A 24,908-nucleotide genomic window follows, 5' to 3' on the forward strand; every position below is an offset into this window, starting at 1 on the left:
AAAGAAGAAGCAGGTATAAAGGGGTCAGTATTGTAGTTGTGTGCATGGTTGCAGCTGACTGCATGACACGCCAGCATTTTTGCAGCTACTCCCTGTTAAAACGACCACATGGTCACTTCATTACAATCACTTTTCTATGGAAATCTCATTATGAGCAGGATCACAGTGGCACCTTGGCGCATGTGCAGGGTCAGTAGTGTAGGGGGGTATAGAGGGGTTAGTAGTATAGAGGCAGGTATAGAGGGGTCAATAATGTAGTGATGATTACAGAGGGGTCAGTAATGTAGGTGCGGTTATAACTGGGTCAGTAGCATAGAGTAGAACTAACCCCGGTGCTAGGGGGCACCAACCCAAATCTTGCCTAGGGCATCAAATTGGCTAGGGCCGGCTCTGATGTAATGGTGGAGGTCCGCACAGTCGGATTGGATGCCACTGCGTCCAATCCAAGGAAAGCTCATCAAGCATTGGTAGCATCCTATGCGGTTAAATGCTGACTCCACCAAAAGATCATTTTAACCTAACATTCACCTCCCCTGAAATAGCAGTATTGTGGGTTCCTGTGTCAGTGTACTGTGATCTAGTATTCATTGGCTCTATATAAAAGTAGTCCTCTGCTATTAATATACCCGAAATGCTGAACATATGTAATCAAACATGATCAATTATATATTTAGTTTGATTAGTTTAAGTGGCTTCTAGAATGATGGAATGAATCCCCATATAAATTATTCTATTGATATTTTAAGAATGAACTATCAATGGTAGTCACTCGCTGGGAAATTCAAGATGTATTTACTGTAATGATAGGGTAGTGCAGTGTCTGAATAGTCTTCCAGTAGTGGAGAAAAACGAACACAGAAAGAATAAACAATTATGTTATTTGAAGACATAGAATTAAAGACTTAATTTAATGCGTTAAGTACAGGAATAGTAACATATTTATCCTACTAAACCTTCCCATTTAGCAGCAGTACTAGAGATTACAAAAGACTCACATATTAAAGCCCTGTACACATAGTGTGATGAGACTAAATAGTCAACATTGCCTAGCAAGTTAGCCAGAATCTTACCGTGTGTACACTGCAGGCGATACGGATTCAAGGCCCCAGGGTGTCACTATCGCCCGGCCAAATAGACTGAGCAGGCAAGGTAATTTTGACTATGCCGCACAGTGTAGTGTATTTGGTCTTTGGCCAACTCGGTCCTCAGGGCTCTACCGTCGTCTTCAACAATTCTGGTTCTCTTCTTTCTTCAAGAACTCTTCACTGCTCCCTCTCCATTGACGGACTAAGCTCTCCCTCTCTGCAGTGTCTATGATAAGATGAATATATATATACATAAGACATATAAGAGAGCGCCACACAATTGAATGAATATTTAGAAAATGTATTGTTAATTAGACAATATATTAAAAATAAAAAATATATGCATGTACACACTTATAATAAAATTAGGTACTCTTTACCTAGAACGGCGCCAGCGATTGAAATCGCGGTCGTCGTGGGTAAAAATCGCGGTCATCGCGGTAATCGCGGGCATCGCGGGTAAATCGGGATGGCCACGATGCCCGCGATGACCGCGATGACCGCGATTTTCCCATAGGGAACAATGTTAAAAAGCCTGATTGACCGCGATTTTACACTTAAATGCCTCAATGGACCCGATTTGGGCATAGAAATCAATGTAAAATGGGCCACACAGCCCAAATAGGGCCAATTAACCGTTAAATGTCCCCCCCAATTTTTAACGCCACCCCACGATCCACGCCAACCCGAAGCGTGGCGAGCGCAGCGAGCCCGCGAGGGGCGGCGGTACGCGTCCTCCGACCTTTTCATGCCCTACTATCCACTAGGGCGTGGTGTGAGAATATAATAGTGTGGCGAGCGCAGCGAGCCACCGAGCCCGAAGCGTGGCGAGCGCAGCGAGCCCCGCGAGGGGACGCGGATACCTTCACAGGTAGACGCGTCCCCTCGCGGGCTTCACAGGTGTCCGCGTCGCCACGGACACCTGTGAAGCCCGCGAGGGGACGCGCATAACTGTGAAGGTATCCGCGTCCCCTCGCGGGGCTCGCTGCGCTCGCCACGCTTCGGGCTCGGTGGCTCGCTGCGCTCGCCACACTATTATATTCTCACACCACGCCCTAGTGGATAGTAGGGCATGAAAAGGTCGGAGGACGCGTACCGCCGCCCCTCGCGGGCTCGCTGCGCTCGCCACGCTTCGGGTTGGCGTGGATCGTGGGGTGGCGTTAAAAATTTGGGGGGACATTTAAGGGTTAATGGGCTCTGTGGCCCATTTAACATTGATTCCTATGGCCAAATCGGGTGGATTGAGGCATTTAACAGTAAAATCGGGTCCATCGCGCCTTTTAACATTGATTCCTATGGGAAATCGGGAGCATCGCGTCGCGGGCATCGCGGGTACATTTATGGCCGGCCGCGACGCGACCGACACTATTTTCATGTTTAACATTGGTTTCAATGGGAAATCGCGGGCATCGCGTTGGTCGCGTCGCGGCCATACATAAATGTACCCGCGATGCCCGCGACGGGCGCCCTTCTAGGTAAAGAGTACCTAAAATTATATAAATAAAAATATACATATATTGATTGCACTTTCTGCTGAATTAATGTTAATTTCAGATATAGCCAAGTCCTGGAAAAATATTAGAGCTCCACCATTTTAATATAGTGTCAATTGCTTAATGGGATTGAAATTGAGATTCTCACCCTCAGTTGTATTTTTTGGGTGTAAAGGAGATCCAATACTGCGGAAAGAAATTCTAATTGCTGCTTAATGCTTTTGATGTGGAGTTCACCGGCAGCAGTGGGAGCCGGAACTTGCAGACGACTCCAGCTACACCCGCACGGCAGCCATCGCCTGTTGACGAGCTGCCGCTGTTGGAATCAGCAGGGAGTAATTTTATTTTTAGCTGTTTAAATTGGTAAATTTGGTAATTTTGTTTTTTTGTTTAGTGCTATATCTATGATAAGATGCAGGTAGGGGACAGAGCTTTGACACGGTGAGCCCATCGTGGCCTCTCCTTATTGGCTGCTCAGCCACAAGCCCTGATTGTCTCATGCCATTCAAAATCCTGCGGTCTCATGGGAGGAACATGAATCCTCAAGTTCCTCCAGGCCGGGAACCCGCAGCTGCCACTGTCACATCACTGGAGCATGCCACCACTGGACCTGACGTGAGGGGATGCCATCTGAGGGGAACTGAGGTAAGTGGCCTCCGCCTCCTCTCAAGCTCAGCACCGCCCCAGGACACCGTTCACAGTCTAACTGAGCAAATACCGTATTGTTTCATCATTTCCCTTTATTTATAAAGATGCATACTTTTACTGGTAAGACTATGGACATCTACTGTATATAAATAACATGAAAGGTGGCGCAGAGGATCAGCATTGCTGAGCAGTAAGACTCTAGAGAGTGAGATTTTTTTTATTACACATAGAAATGCAAAATTGCATTTTAACTTTGTTTTTTTCCCCTGGCTAAGCCTTTCGTTCAATTCCCATAAAAAGTTTGTAAAAGCTGCATTTGTAAATATTTTTTGTTATCTACAGTAAGAGGCATTTCTCCACATTAAAAATAAACTTTTATACATCCTTTTGCAAAGAACAGAAGGGTACCAAGGGAGACACTTTTTTTAACCGCTGGTCATTTCCAAGGTGCTTGACAGAAAGCTGGTGATGGGGGTTGGTAAACGGCCATTTTCTGGGAGTACCAGGAAAACACAGGTGTGCCCAGTTATTTTAGGGGCAGTCATGTAATGCCAGCTCAGCCTGTTTCAATTGCAGCCCTCGAGTAAGTCCTGGGCTATGGGCAGACTGCAGACAGTGGAAAAATCATTAGATGGAATGGATTTGCTGCTATTCACAGTCCGCCAGTTATGCTAAGCAATTCGCAGGCTTGCACAGGGTGGGATTTCACTCCGGCAGGGTGGTGTATACCTGATCGCAGGGCTCAGAAAAATTAGCAGCAGATCAATCAGGTCTGAATTAGGCCCTTTAATTAAAAATCATATCTTCATTTTTGCCCTTATTCTGATTCACTCGCAAAGGCAAATTCCTTCTCAAATGGACAAAACCATGTGCACTGCAGGTGGGGCAGATGTAAATTATGCAGAGAGAATTAGTTTTGGGTGGGATTTTACTTCAAAGTGAGATCTATATTGCAGTGTAAAAATAAAGCAGTCGGTATTTTCCCTGCACAGAAACAAAATAACTCACCCAAATCTTATTCTCTCTGCACATGTTACATCTGCCCCACCTGCAGTGCTCATGGTTTTGTCCATTTGCGAAGGGATTCGCCTTTGAGAGTGAACCAGAATAAGGGCCTTTGTCTGAAAAAGTGGTTTATAAAGAGCTTTGAAGCATTTTATCAGAAATCAAGCACATTACTGTCTGTGGCTCAATTGCTGATTTAATAGAATGTCAGTATGTTACCAAATAAATGTACTTAATAGACATTGCACTCTTGAATGAACACCTTCCTGGAGATATGTAACTCTGTCACCGGAAATTAATTTCTGATGATAAAGGACCTGGATCTCATTACAAATGGTTACAAGATATATTTTAGACACTTTTGTAAACTGGTTACAAGAATCAGCCATCATTTTATTTCCAGAAGAAAAACATATAGGGGAGATTCTCTAACCTTCTCCGCAGCGCTGTCAGCCCCTTATCAGTGCCGTTCCGCTGATCTCATATTCTCTATTCTTCCTCTCCTGAAGGTTCATCGCCGCACTTCTGCATTTGTGATCTTTTCGTCACGCCTGCGGCTCCCCATTGGACTGCATTGCCGTCCCTCCTATTCCCTATGCTCTAATGCTGTGTACACACGGGGTGATATATTGCTCAGCCATATATGGCTGAGCAATATATTGCTCAGTTTCTACTTTACATCAGCGACCAGAGATGGTCGCTGATGAAAAAGAAACTGTCGGGGGGAGCCCGGCAGTGGTAATCAGCTGGTCGCAGGAGCATGTTCCTGCGACCAGCGATCACCAAAGGGGCAAAAACAGGAGCGCGCACCCGGCGATATATCGCCGGTGCACACTCATTCTGCGGGCAATATGGTCGCTCAGCGACCATATTTCCCGCGATTTTGCACTAAATCGCCCCCGTGTGTACGCACCTTAACACTCGCGCCGTAGTAAAGTAGGCTGTTCAACTTCACAAGCTTGAGGTGGTGAAGTTGTACAGCCTGCTTTACTGCAGAGCTGGCGTTACTTAGAGCACAGGGAATAAGCTAGCTGAGGTCCATATGAAAATAATCATTAAGAGGTTTGTTTTTATGCCGGGAGATGCCAGTCATATATATCATACCCCCGGTGCACAGTGGAACATGTATTATGTGCGAGCCAGAGACTGCCAGACTGATGGACAGATGATCCCCACTGGTTTCCGGACAAGCAAAGTGCGCATGACATGAAAATTAAACAGCGGGCGCATGCGCACTGGACAAAACCTGGGGATCACGGAGGGGTGAGATACTGCAAACACAATGCGGTATCCTAATCGATAGAGAATATGGAGAAGAGGTGGTCATTAACGGCGCGCAAATGTGCCGTTAAAGTAGCGGTAAATAGATACATTCGCCACAAATGTAAGAGAATCTCCCCCCTAAACTTTAAAGGTGCCCATACACTGTGCGACAGGGCACTGCGATGAGATGCACGCTCTGTGCACATCCCATCGCACAGCACATAAAGGCCCTTATTCTGATTGACGCGGACTTTACCGCATACTTTCGGATCGCGTGTTTACGGCGTCTGCGCATGCGTGGAGAACGCAACGCGCATGTGCCACGCCTTGACTCGGTACCAGTTCGGCCAGATCCCGTCCAGAACTGTTCACCGCTATCATTCGGGAAATAGGGGCGTATTATGGGCGTCATGCGGAATGACACATGGGCGTAGTTTCAAAGTGGGCAAAACGGGGCGGAAACATGGGCGGACACGGGGGAGTACACTTATGTTGGGGGGCGTACATTCGGAAACCACTCCGAATGCACGCGATCAAAAAGGGCAGCAATGTGCGGTGTCCACAAGTGTACTATTGCTTTGCGGACACCACTCGTTCATGCGCTAGGCGAACGTACGCCTAATGACTACAACCATTAACACCTGAACCCAATAGAATCTACTCCTTTACTCATTACTCACTAATAGGACGCTTGTCAGTGCTTTAATTGAAACCATTGCTGCTTCAAGGAAACCTTACTAGTCCCCCACATATGCTGTACTTGTCAGACACTTTCAAACTGCTAACAATGGACATGACAGAATATTAATACTAGCAATACACATGTGTATTTGACATGTACTCATGAAACCACACATTTTGGGTAAAGTAAACACATTTATTTATATTCATGTCACAGTCAAGTTTATGAGGATAGGTAATTGAATAAGTGGGTCATGTGATGTATAGCAGAAGATACTTCATAGTGGGTTGTTTGGCGTAAATACTCCGCTTACGTGCGGTAGCACCGCTTGGCTCCCGTTCGGATGCGGTATTCCCGAGCATACTCTGTAATACTCTGAAATACCGTGCCGAATCGGAGTGTTTCTCCCGCACACGCATGGTTTGTATGTCGTCCGTAAACACGCCCTGTTCTTAAAGAGTGAGTCCGTCCGAATGCGGAGGACACGTGGGCGTTTCTACGGACGATGGCCGCACGCGGCAAAACACCGTGGCGTGCGGACCGCACCGTAAGAATGCGGGAATATCCGCACCGATCAGAATAAGGGCCAAAGTCTGTGCTGCCCGTGATTTTAGTACTAGATTGCATTGTATCTAGTACAAAAAGCACGGTGCTGTAGCACATTGTATGCTTTTTGCACTAGATACAATGCAATCTAGTACTAAAAGCACGGAGTTCATCGCACCGTGTATGGGCACCTTAAGGGTATGCTGTCATGGGTGGTGGTACACCTACATTTGATACACTGCTCCCAGCATCAGTCTGTACATAGATTAAAAAAATATCTTCTACCTACCAGGACCCTAGACTTATATTGCACTTGTTATAATCTCACCAATTAGAAGATTGAATATGTTATATATAAAAAGAGACTTTTCGATTCAATCTCTTTGTATTTGACCCCAGAATAATCTTATGGTTTCCCATTTTCAAGTTCCTAAATCTCCAATGTTTCCAAGAGCACAGAAATATCAATAGTAACTCATATGCTAATTTCTATGGAAACCAATTAGCATTTCTTTCTGTATAGGATTTTGTAAATGTTGCGCTAATGAAGCATTCATGTTCATTAGTCTTCTGTGTATGCTCGTCTAACATTTATAGGAGTGTCTGCACATTAATATATTTAGCTTCTTCATGGCATAAGTTAACTTGTTCCTTGCCAGGCAGGAATGGGAATCGCAGTACTCTCAATATGCAGCAGAGGTGATGGCAGTGCTTAGCAGAACCAATGCGTTTCTCATTGCTTATTCCAATCCATTGTCATTTGTACGACAGTATTTTAAATAACTTTGGGTTTTTTGGGTGTAGTTCTTTATCCCTTTGGGGCATATTTATTAATACATGCAATCTACCCCCGATGATAAGAGTTCCTTAACAATGCAATTTGTGGCAATAAGGAATCCTTATTCACTTGAATAGAAAGAAATGCAAGCACTGGCTGAAATAATACAAGACAGTTCAAAAATGGTATATGTTTAATAATACAAATTATACTAATATATTCATAAACAATAAGGACAATTAAAAATATAAAATAAACAAATCATATATTAGGCTAAAATATTGAGCTTTATTTGCTGAATTAATTCATATTCAGGATAGAGCAGAGGAAGAACTCTGGGAGGCAATGGAGTCATCTGCCACCAGGCTCCTGCTCCCAAGGGGGCACCTCTCCTCCCCTGTGAGTTTGAATAAGTAATTGAAAGCCGTTGATATCACTTTTGTGGCTGACTCCCCCGCCTAGCAGGACCATAGATGTCACACTTTATTCTAAACATGATATCCATCACATACATACAGTATGTATGTATGTATGTATGTATGTATGGATGGATACATACATACATATATTTATATAAGATGGTGTGTGTGCTGGGGGGGCACCAATATTTATCTTGCCTCTGGGCAACTGGGATGAACTTACGCCACTGGGATAAGAGTCAAACTTTTCCAACTGTATATATCAGGGGTTCCCAAACTTCTTGGAATCACGGCACCATGGAGTATCAGAAATTTTTTTGGTGGCACCCCAAGGCCAAAAGTTTCTTATTGAGTACAATATATATTAAATGAAATAGTGTTTATATGTGATCCATAGGTCCAGTTATGTTGTGAGGGACAGCATTCACATCGGTTTGTTCACATATTGTATGATTGGACGCCACAAGCACTGATTTTTCCCTATTACATTGACCATAAATAAAATGAATTGGTTCTGGACCACAATTCCAGGGCACCCCTGCAAATGCTCTGAGGCACCCCAGGGTGCCACGGCACACAGTTTGGGAACCACTGGTATATATGTATATATATATATATATATATATATATATATATATATATTACCATTCCGTGTTGGTATGCTGGTTTTTGGGGTCTCGGAGCAATTAGGGGTGATGCTCTCATCCAAAATTTGCAAAGATGTCTCCCACAGATCCACAATTGCTCTTTAATTTCAAGAGCTTAAGACTCCTGAGAAACCTCCACTTGATCCTCTGGTTAATTAGGGGCAGTTGCTGAATGTCCCAAAATGTGGTGACAAGTTCTTGTGGTGAGGTATACTGTCAGTATTTGCTTGAATGATGGGGCCTACACACAGGAAGATGTGCTGTGAGAGCGTTCTGAGCAATACTAAATCGCTCAGCATCTCTCAGCACACAGAGCTGCATAGCGATTTGCTGCTGAGCGATGTGCCGCTGATCGATCTAATAGGGCAGGCCCTGAGCCCAGCAATTAACTAGATTTATCCAGCATGCTGAATTTAATTGCTGGGGCGATGGCGACACGTTGGGCCACGCATCACTATCACTATGACCCTACACACGGAGCGATGTAGGGGCATATTCTAAGCAAGATTGCTTAGAAAATGCCTGGGGATCGCTATGTGTTTAGGCCTCATGAGTTATTACTGAGTTGCAGGGATAGGGGGTGAGATTTAATTGGATGAGATATTCAGAAAATGAGAGATTTGGGAAGAAATCTCCAGTTTTTTTAAAGCGGCAATCATTTACACTGCAAAACCAGTTGGATTTTGCCGTGTAAATGATTGCCGCTTTAAAAAAAACCTGGAGATTTCTTCCAAAATCTCTCACTTTCTGAATATCTCATCCTATTAAATCTCACCCAGGGACTCTGATACGGTCCGTTCCGAAGATCAATAGCTTTATTTTTTGCTTCAGCCAGGTGCACATGCTTTTATTTCAGGGGTGTATAAGCAAGTGGGCAACTTCTGCCAGAAATGGAGGGTACCCCAAAACAAATAACTGCTTTCCCTCTTGTGATGCGCCTGTATTTCATTGGAGTTCTGTTTGATTCAGTTCTCAACTTGAACTGATGCTTTTCTGTTCAAATCAGCCTATTAGTTTAATAACCTCTTTTGATACAATCTGTCTTTAAGTAGCTATTTGTATGTATTTATGCTCCATTTCAGGTTTAAACTGTGCATTATAAAGAACCAAAAGATGACAGGAAAATGAAACCTATCTAATATTTATAGGGGTTGCCAATTTTTCCAGGGAAAACTAAACGTGTAGATGCTTGCCTAATCAGATAGGCACATGTGCCTTATACAGGAAAGGCCAAAGATTTGGAGATCAGACTGGTGCTAAATAGAAATGCAGAACATCTTATAAAAATATAGGAATTCACAGATATGGTTATCTGTAAAGGGGCACTACGGACTGTTTATGTCTGCATAGGCACAAACTAAGGGGGTTATTCTGGTTGATTCGCAAGGCTGCGAATTCGCAACCTTGCGAGTCCACCAAACCCCGCCTTGCGAATGGTGTCCTGGCCGCCACCCATTCGCAGCATGTGTTTGCACGCACTGGCTGCGAATGTATGATTTACATAAACATCCATTCGCAGCCTGCGGGGGAACATCCATTGAATGATGTAGATGGCAGGCAGATCCAGTGATGTCAGCAGCCCGCCCGCTGCTCACAGTGTCATCAGCCCATTAGCATGACAATGCCCAGCATTCTCTTGGGAACGACCATGAAACTCTGGCCGTTCCCATATGCAAATGGCCGGACCACCACCCCACACCCCTCACTGCCACCCTCCTGCAGACTTGGGTGCGTACGCCCAATGAACAATCTGTTTGCCCTGGCCGCACGCACCCGGCGAATGCACATGCACAGAAATGACACTGTGCATATGCCCACCATTGATGCCCTTGTGAAGATTCCATGCAAACGGACCAGAATAAGGGCCTAAATGAATTCCTTCCTATCTTGCATCCAAGTAAGAACCATTAACCACTGTGTACATAAAGTACCGTATTGCCATCAGGAACAATGCAAGACCTCATTCAAATAATGAAGGCACATTCTCCAACCATTAACGAAGTCAGGAGATGTGAGTTTATATGTTCAAGCCACAAATGGCCAGTAACAGATGTGAGGTATATACACTTGTCTGTACACTAAGTAGGTGCACTGTTTTCATGCCTTCCAGCTATACAGTATGTTTTCTTTGTGCACTGTCAGGTGCTGGCAGGAGTTTTTTCATGGAACTGATGATCCTGAATGAATGAACCTTTTAGGCTGCATCCATCACCCGCGAGTGCATACCAGTATGGAGGCAGAGAGAATTTTTTTATAGCTACAGTATATTTTCTGGACTTACTTTTAAAAGGTATGTTTATTGTACTTAAGGTAAGTAGATTTATACATTAAGGTGAATTTTGTAGTTATTATTGTGCATTAGGAATCTTGTGGGCATCTCCTTGAGGAGAGATGTCTACATTTCAGAGGCTCTTGAACTGTGTACACATGGTGCAATAATGCTGGCAATATGGTCGCTGAGCGACCATATTGCCAGTGATTTGTTTGTGCTGCAGCGATAAATCGCCGGGTGCCTGCTCCCGTGTTCAGCCTCCTAATGCTCCTGTGACCAGCTGTTTCCCTCTGCAGCTCCCCCAGCAGAGTCTCCTTTTCATCAGCGACCATCTCCGGTTGCTGATGAAAACGGGACACTGAGCGATATATTGCGCCGTGTGTACACAGCTTATGTCTTTATTTCAGATATTCAAGTGTGTCTAAAATTACTGTGGCTCGATCTGTCCATATAATGGTGTAATTTTCTCAGAATTGAAACCAACACGTCCAATACTTCATGGGCTGCAGTCAGATTGTTATGAGTGAAGACAAGGTATCTTGTCAATGTGGAACAAAGAGGCTACACAAATAAAGTAGTTGATCGTATTTACTAGCGTCACTGAAAGACTTGCTGGAGATCCAGATTTTAATCCCAGTGTCAGCTTCTTTTGTAATTTGGACAGGATTTCATATTGGCATCTTTTCAATACACGGGGGTTCTAAACACATCAGGATGTGCAAACAAAATTTAAATTGTGATTTGTAAAACAACTCATCTACTTTTAAACTAATGTAGGGTACGCACCAGAACGACCATGACCTTGCGACGATCGTGAAATGATTTCCCTTGAACTTCCTGGGAGCTCCTGGGCAGTCCCTGGCTCATAATTTGTAAAAACTTTGTAAAATGTGTGAAATGTGTGTGAAATGATCAAAATCCGTTCCGATCGTGACCGTGGCGGTCGTTAGACAGTCGGATCTGGTGCTTCATGTGTTTGCAAAGTACATCATACAACCGTCTTGCAGATTGGCTTTTGAAACTTAAATAATGGGCAGAACTAGCTGAGGGTATATACAGAGCAGCGTCCAATTTATACGTGTGCATTTCTGCTTTGTGACTAGTGAGGCTTGGTTTATACCTGCTGAACGTTGCACATGGCTATTTTGCTCTGCTTTGTTTTGGCTGTCATTACAAAGTGTGTTTTAATGCCTCACACATCAAAGGGCTACAGGCACAGCACTGCAAGAAGACCCAGATCTGCCAGAGGAGGTAGCGCAGATATCCTCCTTGGAAACCCTTGGACAATAGTATAGGGGGACTGCACGGGCCAAACATGTCAGGGACCAGTACATGACCTATTTTACCGGAGTGGGGGCCATTCGATTGGCAACAAACTTGAACATTGGCCACGCACATTTTTTAATATTTTGGGTGAGATTTAATAAAATGAGATATTCAGAAAGTGAGAGATTTGGGAAGAAATCTCCAGTTTTTTTAAAACTGAAATAACGCATCAATAATTATATACTTTTGTTATACTCTGTTTTCTCAAATATTGCTATTATTGCTGCAGATGACTTTAGCTTGTTGCACAATGTACTATTCACTGCGTATGAGGCCTTCCCTTTGCGCTAAACAGTTATTATATGTTAGAAGCAGCAGCCATTTTGTGAGGCATGACTTGCATATCTCGTTACAAGATGGCGTGTGGAGTCAGTATACTGCTGAAATAAGTGATTTCTTATAGAATATTGTTTTGGGTTTAGAAGCTTAAGAATGTGATGTTGACAGTATAATGTAGCAAGGACAGGAATCTAGTCTCCACATACTGAATAAGATTGGAACAAGGCCACACATGCGTAGACCCACAAGGCCACTGAAGTTGGGTGTTGGGTTAATTATGACATCATGATTGAAAGCAGAGCTTTCCAATAAGACTCAATGCTTATGAGTAATTAATTAATTAATGTGATAAAGGTTTAAATATCAGAGTGATAGAAGGAGGGAGAAGGCAGTTGAGAAAGAACAAGGAAGCACAGGGGGCTGGAGGTAACTATGAAGGAGGTTTAATCATGGCTGATCACTGTCCTTGAAAGGTGTCCATTTTGATTTGGTTTAGAATTACTGTTTAAGTATTAGCTAATCAATTTTATGTTTCTTGTGTTAGTCTGCATTTGCAAAATATCTGTAATGAAGCTATTCTTTAAGTAAAGCATTGTCATACCTTTTATAACAAGGTTGTGTGGGTGTGCAATTATTTCAGCGTTGCCGTTATATTTAAAGGTAATAAAGTAAATAAATTTGGTTTGGGTTATTTATCATATCTAATCTTATCAGATAAATATCTGGTTTATCAGTTGGAGGCCCCAGCGAGATTCAATGATGTTGGTTTTCACATTTTATCAGTTGAGAAAATCAAAGTTTGAAAAAAAAAAATTAGCTATTTAAAAAAATAAATAAAAAAAAAAAATGTGTAGAAAAAATTGTAAAGTCGGTGCATTTTTTTGTACCCTTATCTTTCTTAACATCTGTTAAAGTGTGCTAATCCAATATCACTTGAAACAAATTCGCTCTTTAATTATAAAACAAATAGATCGTAATTTAAGGCATGGAAAGACAATGCTGCACTTTGCAGACTGTCAGCTTGCTAAACCCCCCCCGCATCGCCCATTTCTTCTCTGTGTCAGAGAATAGATAAGGAGAGCAGCGAGAAACTTGGCAAGAAGTTGTAAACAACGTTGCTTGAGTCAGGAAGAGTATTTCTTTAGTTTATTTGCAAAGCATGCAGACTATAGCAAGCATATTAATATAAAGGTTATGCTGGCAATAATTTTCTACTTTAAAAAAAAAAAATATTCTTTAAATGACAGTATTTTTTTTTTTTTTTGTTTGTTTTTATTTTTTGACCGCGGTTGGATTGTTTGATGTATATTGTCTGCTGAGGATATTGCTGAAGTAACTAATCTGTAGCGGTTGTTTTGATAATTAGAGTTTCTTTGTTTGTCCAATCTATAAATTTGAAAGAAGTTGCATATATTTGTTGTAGGTTTTCCCGTGCTTATAATTTGGTGATTAGAGATAGGTATAGGAGATTGTGTATTTACATTTCTTTCTGGTTGTCTGGCCAGCAACATGTGGAAGAAATGTAATGCATGATTTATCCATAATCTGTATTGTTTGGAAACCCCCGGATTGTCTACTGTATATGGTTTATATAAGAAAATGTTAATAAATAATTAAGTATACGTTGCATTGTTAGAGCTAGCAAGCAGTCTGATTACAATAACAGTTTGAGCTAATTTCTTTATATCCATAGATAGAGGTCCGTTAAAATACAGAGTTTAAAGGAGTAGACGCTAATATTGTAAGCCAAGTAACAGTTCATTTTTACCACCAGAATAAATAAAGTTAATTGGAATATTGTTTATAACAAAGAAAGTAAGATCGAGTTTATCTCATTGTAAAGTTTTTTTGGTCTCTTGTCTTGTGGAGATGAAGTACGTAATGTAGGACTGATGTTTTTCTGCTATGGGTTTTTGATTTAATTTTTTTGGTTTATTAAACAAAGCAGCTGTGAGTTGGAAACTCTAAAGTGATGGATTCAGTTGATGTAATGCGAGATAAGGAGTTGTCCATGTTAGGTGAAGAAACAGGAAATGATCATGTGAATTCAATGTTTTTTCATTTAATGAGTAATACATTTTGAATAAGAAAAGTGATATATATATCGATGAGATATAAGTCCAATATAACATCTATTCTTAAAGGTTCATATTGATATATTAGACCATGTTTTCTGTTGGCAATTTCTGTTGCCTATTTGTTTGATCTGGATACATATATTGAATCAGATATACCTTGAGTAATGCGCAGATAAGTCCTGGGTTTATTTTTATTCTTATGAATGGAAGGTAATCAGTGATAACTGACTCAAGGCTGTGGGGTTTTCTTTAAGCCAATTTTTGTTTTGTTTTTGATTTGTGTTAATTTAATTTTGTTTGTTTTGAAAGGGGGAGGGTACTAAATTTATAGAGTATCTTAAGGGGTTAATACTGTGGCCACAGTTAGCTAGATAACCAGGGGAGATAGTGATCTAAGCGTGTAATGATCGCTTAGACAATGTGCAGATATGGTAACAAAGAATGACATATTGCATATAATTTTTTATGATTTGACGAGTTGATTTTTTTTCCTGTGAAGAGTGCTGACCGGTAGCGAGATTCACAGGGGGTATCTGCCACCTACGTACAAGGTAGAATATATGGGGAAACATAATAAGAGAAGACAGGGTGGGGGTGGGACACGTGACTACTGATAACAGAGGACAGTAGATGAAACACCAGGCTGATAACAGAGATGGACAGTAGGTGGCCCACTATACTGATAACAGAGAAGGACAGTATGTGGAAGGCGTAGGTGTGATAACAGTGACAGACACATAACGCAAGGTTAGGTTTTTTTGGGAAATTTTTCATTTATTTTATTTACATTTTTGTCTTTGAAAGAGGTAACACCTTTTTAAGCATTTGTATGGGATCACAGAAAGTTCTGAGTATGTGACTAGTGTGAGCAAGTGAGAAGGTATAGAAAATACTATGCTGGTCATAGTTAGTTGGAATTGGCGATGATGATGCACCTGTGAGGTAATGATTATTTGATGAGAGTGAATGCGCAATGGTCTGGTGACAGGTGGTGAAAGCTTCAAGAATTGAGATAGTATATCCCACTAACCCACATATGTTTGGAAAGATTGTACTGTCCCACTGAGGGGTTAATTCTGTTCAGTGAGAAGTGAAGAGAGGTGATATGTCTTTTAGAGCCTTAGGGAGAAAAAAAAAATGGGAAAAAAAAAAAAAGAATAATTTTGAAATTTTTTGTTTATTTTTGAAAAAGCAGAAGGGAATAAGTTTTTTTCAGTGAGGAGGTGAGAGTAACATCAGAAATAACTCTGTAGGAGATTAAAGGCATGAAATGGTTAATGAGATTGATAAGAGAGTAAAGTTTTATTCCTAAATGATGTGAAATATCCAAGGAGTGTTACAGAACTGTTTTCCATAACAAGGACATGAAAGATTTTAGAATTGAAGATATTGTTTACCCTTTTGAAAAAGCACAATGAATAGATTAAAGTTATTGCAATGTTCTGTATGGGACAGTGATCAGCCATACCCAAGGATGACCTCCAGCCCCCTCCCCATTGCTTCCCTCAAGTGATAATGTTGTTTTGTCAACATCTGTTTAAAAACTGCCATTTTTTTTTTCCAAATGACAAATGCTAATATGATGTCTGAGCTTAATAATGCTATTGCTTTTGCTTGTTTTATTTAAATAAAAATCCCAGCCAATAGAGGTGTGACTATTCCAGAGAAAAGATTAATTTACAAATTGATGCATTTCATTTTGCACAGAAAAAGCAAGTGTTTAAAAAAAATAATAATGTTATTATTACTATTATTATTATTATTATTATTACTGAGCCACTAGAAATTATTTAGAAAAAATATTGAGTCTGCAGGTACCTCTGCAGAATCCTTATCAAAGCCCTTATTGAAAAATGCAGATTTTATAGTGATTATTATAAGATGCATATTGAGTTGTGTTTTATGCTTACTTATTTATCTGATTGCATGTTGCCACTTTACTAGATCCATTGGTCATGCATATGAGCCCACAAATAAGGAATGGAGGTCACAATTGCTGCACAACTAATCATGATATTATCTCCAATATTTGTAATGATTTAATGATTATTTTTTTCTCAGAGTGGTTTGGAAGAAATTGTGTATTATTAACAGGAATCCATGAGAGACTGCGGTCAGAAGGCACTAACCGATATGAGGACCCTCACGGGGTTAGAGGATTTTGATGAGTTTTTCATTACTAATCATGTCAGAGGTTTCTAAACATCCATGGACCACAAGAAATAGTTTTTTTCAAATTTTACAACAACGCATACTATTTAATACCCATAGTATTTGCAACACTCTGTTATTGTAGGTTATCTACCCAATGCGATTATTCTGATTATTTTTTTAGTGTAAATCAATTACTTTTACAGCTATGGAAGTATTACCGTCATCTAATCATTGATTTATGATCTGCATATCTCTTACTATCAAATAGCAGATAGTCAGGACTTACTACATTTATTTACAGCACAGTCCAATATACGTGGACTTAATTAAGCCAGTTTTATGGACAGCCCCACTATGTCCACAATGAGTTGCATGATTGCTACCACAATGCTGATTCAATATGTTTATGATCTAATGATGTGTTTAAATTCTTTACAGGATTCTCTTACTGACACCTTTTCTATTACTACTACTAAATCTAACTGACACAGAGCTGGCAAAGTACAATATACTGACATAATTGCTTCATTTGAGGCTCTGATACACGCACTGACAGAAGCCACAGCACTGGATATATCAGATTTATCATATACCTGTCTTTACTGTAATGAACAACAAGCAGAGGCCTTGGGAGTTTGAACACATATACATGGGGGTTCACATAGACCCATCAGGTACTACAGTTGCACATTTGACCGAGTGGCATCTGCTTTACCAACATGTTTAAGGACTGTGGCGGCTGCTGCAGCCTTTGTATAGAAATTACAGAACACCGCACACTATGTGTCTCTAATGCTACATCTTTTCTAATTAACTCCTCACGGACAAGACACGTTTCCAGTGCATGGTTCTCTCGTTGGGAACTTTTGCTCCCAGCGCCACATGACCTGACTATTGTCAGGTGTGGTACGCTAAATCCTGCTACTCTGCTACCTGGTGGGACCCGGGAGTCCCAGAGGATGGATGAGATGCAGGATTTAGAACATAATTGTGAGGAATATTTAAAGCAAAATTTCTCCAATTAGACCTGATATCTCTGACACGCCACTACCATCTACAAAGATTGTAGTTGTCACCAACAAGGAGACTCAGGATGGCCATATACGGGATATGCGGTAGTATTGGATTTAGAGATCCTCATTTTCCATCGTGATTTTGCTATGATATAATACGCTAATATCACAGCAAGTAAAGGAGCTCATTGAGGCTGTGCAACTCCCTGCAAAGGCAGTAGTTGTTAAGTGTCAAGCTCACGTGTTATAAAGTGATCTTGTTGCACTTGGTAACAAAAATAAGATGGCCACTGTTGTGAATCACACCACTATACAATTTAATGTTTTTACAATTGACCAGCAGAATCTCATAAAACATCAAGAGTTGTGTATTTAAAAGGAATGTGCCAATGGATGATGAATGGATACAGTCAAAAGGCTAATGGCCTATGTAAAGATGGTGGGGGCAGACCAGTAGCTCCCCAAACCCCTCCTCCTGGCATATGCGGAAGCTGCCCATGGGATGACCCATGTAAGGAGAGAGAGGGCATGTATGTTGATTTCATCTTATGCAGAGGCCCAAACGCATCTGCAGAAGAATGAACTCAGGAAAATTATTCCTATAGAACCATCAAACATTTCTCCTACCACTGGTCCATTCCTAAGGTTAAAAATATTTTTTGAGAAATTTACATGCATTTAAAATTGTCATTATATTTAAATGGTATCTGATATGTTATCTTGATTACAAGGAACATCCCAGCTGTCCCATGTACAGCATCCTTTACAGCAAAGAAATTTATTAAGAAATTTGTGTTCAGATATGTTATCACATAAGGTATATGGTATTAAAAAAAAAAATCATAGAGGTACATATTTTGACAGGAAAGGTATTCTAAGGAATAAATCAATGTATGGTTATTGAAGGTTGGTTGCACTCACCATTCACTAAAAGGTTTTAGTCAAAATTGAACATGTTAACAAATGCACATTGAGAACACATTATTTAGGGTGGGTGTGGAAATTACCATGAGTTGACTTGAAGTTTTGTCTTCGGTTTTGTATGACATTCACACTACTCCTCAGCAGCCACTGAACCTGTCCCCTTATAAGATCATTATTTTAATTTATATATACATTTTTTATTTTTTGGGAGACCAGCAAACCCTATTCAACATCCAGCAGCAGACTTGTCACTCTAATTCTCACATCATCTGAATACTTTACCAGAAAAGCAAACAAGCTTATGAAGGGATGTTTTTATAAGGTCCAGCCTGGAGACTATGCAATGGTGAGAAAATTCTTACAATTAAATGTCTCGTAGATCAAAGGCAAGACCCGTCCCTGTGAAACAAACCAATTGAATTAATGCGTCTCACTGCAAGAAGGTTTCCGACCTGGTGGTGATATCAGTTGAAAGAAATAGAAACTGATGCAGATAAATATTGTGACTGTGATTCTAACTTAATAAAGTTATTTGATGATGGGCCTGTCCAGGGCCCCCACACAGACCAAGACAAGATCCACGGAATCAGGGGGCATCCTTAGTGGTGTCCCTGCGGGTTGTGGGCAAGAAGAGGTCCACGGAATCGGGGGATACCCTTAGTGGTGTCCCTGCGGGTTGTGGACAAGGTGTAAAACAATGATCCCCATGAGTGACCAAGTTTCCCATACACTCACTAACTGAAGAAGTCATTTTTGTTTTTTTAAGTTTTCATATTTTTATAGTGAATGAGGGTTACCAGGGATTGGTTGCTGGCAAGGACAGTGTGTATAGTTATCAAAGAGGTATTACTAGAGTCATGGTGGTGTATTCTACTTCTGCTTTTAATTTTAATCCCACAAGTATAGTAATAATCATAACAGACACACATATACATCATACTACTGATGCTCCCAGGTTTCGGTATGCATCAGAGGATGGTAATAAAACACTGATAGCCAATATGTTAAACTAATTAGAAGGTTTAAAATAAATATATTAGTAATAACATAAAAGTAACTGAGAACGCCCACACAAGAACCATTGATAGAATACATCTAGTTAAGGTATCAGTAAAGAAGAGGCATTCTAAATAAGGATGGTAACAATGGTGCAAACATAATATCTATATGCAAACTGACATTTCTTCTTTAAGATGCTCATCATGAGCTGATAAAAAGAACAATAAGGTAAACTGATTGTTGGTTATATTGTCATCTACGGTATCACTCCGGTAATGTTGGGTTAATGGCTACTTATATTTGCAGTCAAATCAAACAACACTTCATTTTCTATGTAGGATTTACACAAGTGAATCTTATAAGGTTACTGACTCTCCCTAGGTTTAAAATTGGTAAAGAGTGTAATAACAGGAGATATTTTGGAGTACAACAAAACATGTAGTTATGTGACAGAGTTGGGTGTGCTAGTATAAAATCTAGATAAAAAAGAGTACTCATTGAATTGTTTCTTATGATGTTTTCTCAAACATACTGTCTCTTAAGATATGGACATTACCACAAGGATTATATTATATTTACAAACATAAGGTTTCTAAATGGTTACAAACAAGATCTATTGTAATAAATTTTACTTTTACTAATTAATACAGTGGTGATTCAACATGAAGATTTGAAAGTAACACATGGTATATTAAAGAAACACACTTATTTACATTATCCCAAGTTTATAAAATTGTATTTGAATTTGTGAATATAATTAAAATATGGTACAAGCATCACAAATACTAAACTGATGACATTAAAAGGAAAGTTGAATTAAATTATTTGGGTTGAAAAAATTAGTTTATTGAACAGGTGTGAGTGATGTGATTCCCTACAGTTGGTTTATTTGGTTGAACCCCAATAACTGGTTCGCATAAGTCAATGTTATATATGCTTTAAGAAATTTGATGTTTTTGCCAAGATAATATTATTGATTTTTCTGTATACTAGTGAAATGCTTCAAGAAGGTTTTCCGATGTATTAAGAGAGAAACAAATGATGCGTTTTGCAAGAGATATGAACTTTCTTTGGAGAAGTTCAGAGGATGGACTGTTAAAACTGAAATAACGCATCAATAATTATATACTTTTGTTATACTCTGTTTTCTCAAATATTGCTATTATTGCTGCAGATGACTTTAGCTTGTTGCACAATGTACTATTCACTGCGTATGAGGCCTTCCCTTTGCGCTAAACAGTTATTATATGTTAGAAGCAGCAGCCATTTTGTGAGGCATGACTTGCATATCTCGTTACAAGATGGCGTGTGGAGTCAGTATACTGCTGAAATAAGTGATTTCTTATAGAATATTGTTTTGGGTTTAGAAGCTTAAGAATGTGATGTTGACAGTATAATGTAGCAAGGACAGGAATCTAGTCTCCACATACTGAATAAGATTGGAACAAGGCCACACATGCGTAGACCCACAAGGCCACTGAAGTTGGGTGTTGGGTTAATTATGACATCATGATTGAAAGCAGAGCTTTCCAATAAGACTCAATGCTTATGAGTAATTAATTAATTAATGTGATAAAGGTTTAAATATCAGAGTGATAGAAGGAGGGAGAAGGCAGTTGAGAAAGAACAAGGAAGCACAGGGGGCTGGAGGTAACTATGAAGGAGGTTTAATCATGGCTGATCACTGTCCTTGAAAGGTGTCCATTTTGATTTGGTTTAGAATTACTGTTTAAGTATTAGCTAATCAATTTTATGTTTCTTGTGTTAGTCTGCATTTGCAAAATATCTGTAATGAAGCTATTCTTTAAGTAAAGCATTGTCATACCTTTTATAACAAGGTTGTGTGGGTGTGCAATTATTTCAGCGTTGCCGTTATATTTAAAGGTAATAAAGTAAATAAATTTGGTTTGGGTTATTTATCATATCTAATCTTATCAGATAAATATCTGGTTTATCAGCGGCAATCATTTACACTGCAAAACCAGTTTGATTTTGCAGTGTAAGTGATTGCCGCTTTAAAAAAAACTGGAGATTTCTTCCAAAATCTCTCACTTTCTGAATATCTCATCCTATTAAATCTCACCCTTTGTGTCTACTTACTGACACTGTCTGCAAACTTTCATCCATATTTGCCTGCATGTCATCTGCTTCTCTCCACCATTAGGATGACTCCAGTACTTGGTGACTCCTGACTCACGGTGAAATTAAGGAGATCATAATACCAGAGGGAGGTCTCATACACTCTCGGCTCTGGTACTTGATCTCTTTGAAGCCTCAATTTTCTTATGCTCCTTTAGGAACACGGTGCATAAATTTTGGATTCTTTTACGCACCCAATCCGGGTTGGCCTCCGGATAAAATGGCTATGTTCTGCCAATTCTTCAAGGGCTTTGACCATTTTCAATTTGTTGCTGTAGTCTTTTGACTTTATGCACCAAAGACACTCATAAGCTCAATACATATTGATGAATTCCTCCTTAGCTACTGCAATAGACATTTTGGGGGAAATTTACTAAAGGAAATTTGTAAAAAAATAGGTGTATTTGTATCCAGAAATACACTTATTTTTGACATTTACTATCCCGAAAATACGGCAATTCGTAGTCGTATTGATGTGCTATCAATACAAATACGAATTGCCGTATTTTCGGTATAGTAAATTTCCCCCTTTGACTGTAAAAAAAGAAAACAATGCTTTCATGCAGGCATGTCCAAACTATGGCCCTCTAGTTGTTGTAAAACAACAATTCCCATCATGCCTTGCCACAGTTTTGCTATTAGGGAATTAGGCTATTAGGCTATTAGGCTATTAGGGAATGCTAAAACTATGGCAAGGCATGCTGGGATGTGTAGTTTCACAACAGCTGGAGGGCCACAGTTTGGACATGCATGCTTAATGTTTGTAAATTTCCAAAGAAAATATTTTAATGTTGAGCTATATAGTTTGGTCAGTTTGCTTTTTAAATTTAGTTAGTTCTGTTCATGTAGTTTAGTTACAGTAGTTCAGTTTTAAAATTTTAAGCTGTTAATAAATTCTTATTACATGACTCATGTTTAATGGTTTTTACACACATTGTAGTTTTTAATAAATATCTGTCACATAACAATGGGGGACAATGCACAGAATTTGTAATGGTTAGCATTACAGCCTCACAGCACTGCGGTCATGGGTTAAATTCCCACCATGGCCCTAAACTGTGTGGAATTTGTATACTCTTCCCATGCATGCTGGGGAATGTTACGTTCCCGGTTACCCCCCCGGGTACTCCAGTTTCCGCCCACACTCTAAAAATATACATTGTAGGTAATTGGTTCCCAAAAGAATACACTTAGAATGAATGTGATCACAATCATGGGCCCAGGGGGATTGTAAAGAAAATGCCACTCAAATACACAGGGTCGCACAATGGTTTTACGTCCAAAAACACACACTATGTGCATCTAATCGACACCCGATCGGAGTCGGATTGAGGGAGTTCAGTACGTAGAATCTCCAAAGCGACCCTTCGTCTGGCGGGGACGTGCATCGGATTGGAATCGCATTGAAAACATGCACAATTCTGCTCTTTTTACATACAATAGGTCGTTAGATGCATTGAAATTGGGGGAATTGAGCCAAATCATTCTGGTGTGTATCCAGCATAACAAAGGCTTGTTAAAAAAATCCCGGAAATTGAATGTATCTTTAGCTTGTCATTTTCAAGTCAACTGGTTAAACATTAGGCATATGAAGAATTTGAGCATAGTGAGTTAATCACGCTGGCTGTATTGTTTTATCCAATCTTAGTTCTATTTTTTTTATTCAAATACATAAACTACACATTGTTCATTTTCAATCTTGTGATATCCTTATTTTTCCTGTTCTATTTTAACTATTTATACTAACCCAATCCTGACCCTATTGGGTCAAGCAGTGCTGCAGGCACAATTAATCTCTCCCTGTTCCTTCTCTCTTCTCTTCCCTAAGAAGGAGATTTTGGAGTACTAATTAATTCAATGCCCCCCCCCCCCCCGTCGGCCTTGGTCTGTGGATGTGCAGCGACAGCGTCAAAATATTCTGGAGAAACTGGGACACGGTGCAGGGACAGCCTGTGAGGCAGAGAGGGGACAGATGGGAAATAGTAACTATTTCAGTGCGAGATGTTAGGGTATATTGTTATAGCAAAAAAAAGAGGTGTTCCACTAAAGTGAGTGCTCTCCATATAAAACCATATTAGGAAAATGGGGATGCCCAGTGTTTCCTGGACATGCCCACAAAAACTGTGGGAGCACTCAGGAAAATGCTGAGTGTCCCCATATGAACGCAGGTGGGCTGATGCCTGCCGGGGGGCGGGCGGCTGACATCCTACAACATCAGCCGCATGTCCCGTCTTCATCGTGGCACTCACAAATAAGTGAGTTTTCACTCATTTCTATTGGCGAAGCCAGGAGAAATCATTCAATGGTGGCAATCATTAAATTATTTCCCCTGCTAGAGGAGGCATGTGAGGTGATGTGGTCTCCTACACATCCACTGGCATGGTAACGAGGGTTTATAAGGATATGCGCAAGAGTTTCTTGATAGGGAAAAGGCCAAACTGGGGATGCAAATCAGCATCAGCATTGTTAGCGCACACACAAATGAAACGTGTCCTTCCCCGTGGGGTATGTGGCACAGGACACGGCCTCACTGCACGGCCCTTCTCTCAACATGTCTGGATGAACTGCATTATGGACATCCATATGGCATAGATAGAGAGAAAAATACAATTTAAGAAAGAGAGGGATTGTCTGATTAAATATAACAATTTCATTGTTAAACACATTCAGCAAACATCTACATATTTACAACAAAGGGCTTGTTTCTATTTTTCTGTTTTGGGGACAGTGGAGATGGACAGTCAATAGCAATACACAGTATAATTACCAGTCAACCTTTACACATGGAAGAACAAATTCAATAGAAATATCAGATCGTCCTCACCAGAGGTGAAACTACCATTGGTGCAGCAGGTGCAGTGCACCGGGGCCCCTGTGGACTAAGGGGCCCCATGCTGTCCCAGTCACCCTCTTCTTGCCACCCATTGTTTTTGACTGTCACACTCTGCCTCCCTCTGCCTATACCTGTTTCGCTCTGCCTCTCTCTGTCACCCACTAACATGTTGCTTATTGTGAACTATGGTTGGGGTAGAGGAGAGGGGCCCAAATTATATATTTGCACCTGGGCTCGCCACCCAAAAGTTCTGTCACTGGTCCTCGCTATTAATACCATTGGGTCAGGATTGATTAAGTGTCTATACTTGAATCTTTCAAAAGAG

General features: G+C 40.4%; 1 long non-coding RNA gene across 1 annotated transcript in view; it reads right to left on the reverse strand.

Annotated features, from left to right (window-relative positions):
• LOC146008930 (uncharacterized) overlaps positions 1–24,908 on the reverse strand; it is a 187,241-nt gene that overhangs the window by 13,750 nt on the left and 148,583 nt on the right. The window contains exon 2 of the long non-coding RNA XR_014444586.1: positions 1,071–1,311. This is a non-coding gene — a long non-coding RNA (uncharacterized LOC146008930). The remainder of the gene's footprint in view (positions 1–1,070; positions 1,312–24,908) is intronic.

Source organism: Crinia signifera, chromosome 6, assembly GCF_055691185.1.
Source record: "Crinia signifera chromosome 6, ASM5569118v1, whole genome shotgun sequence".
Taxonomy (NCBI): Eukaryota; Metazoa; Chordata; class Amphibia; order Anura; family Myobatrachidae; genus Crinia; species Crinia signifera.